This window comes from Egretta garzetta, unplaced genomic scaffold, assembly GCF_000687185.1.
Source record: "Egretta garzetta isolate BGI_Z169 unplaced genomic scaffold, ASM68718v1 scaffold452, whole genome shotgun sequence".
NCBI classification, from domain to species: Eukaryota; Metazoa; Chordata; class Aves; order Pelecaniformes; family Ardeidae; genus Egretta; species Egretta garzetta.
The window spans coordinates 26,846-27,380 of record NW_009258796.1 but is presented as its reverse complement, the minus strand read 5'-3'; positions in this window follow the sequence as shown (position 1 = coordinate 27,380).

Genomic DNA, 535 nt, shown 5'->3' with positions numbered 1-535 from the left:
GCAGCCTTCACTGGGGGCTGCTTGCACCTGCCTGGCTCAAAACCTTGGCCCCAACCTGCTCTGTGGATGCAGAAATGCCCTTCCAGAGTCGAAGTGTCTTTATTAGAGCAACTTCTGGGAGGGACTGCACAGGGGGATCTGGGCACAGGCCAAAACCAGCCCACAGGACGGGACTTGCTTTTGGCAGCTCATGGCCCTAGAGTGAGCGGCTGATGCCACGCTTCACCAGTGTAGTTCTCCAGACCAGGCTGATGTGTCCAGCAGTGTGAGGATAGATTGCAATTAGCAGTTTCCCAAGAGGAAATAAGGAGCCTGGGTAGTGGTGGGGGGAGAGCTCTGCATAGGCCATGCCACTTTTCCTCTGGAGGAAAGCAGTACAAGCCCCAGCAAACACTGCTGTTGGCTCCTTTCTGCCACAGCCCTGCACTGCTGGAGCAGGGGCTGCAGACCCTAGTTTTGGACATCAGCCCAGCAGGGGGGTCCTTGCCCTCCATCAGCAGCGTCAGGCCCCCGGGTCCTGCCATGCTGGCTGGGG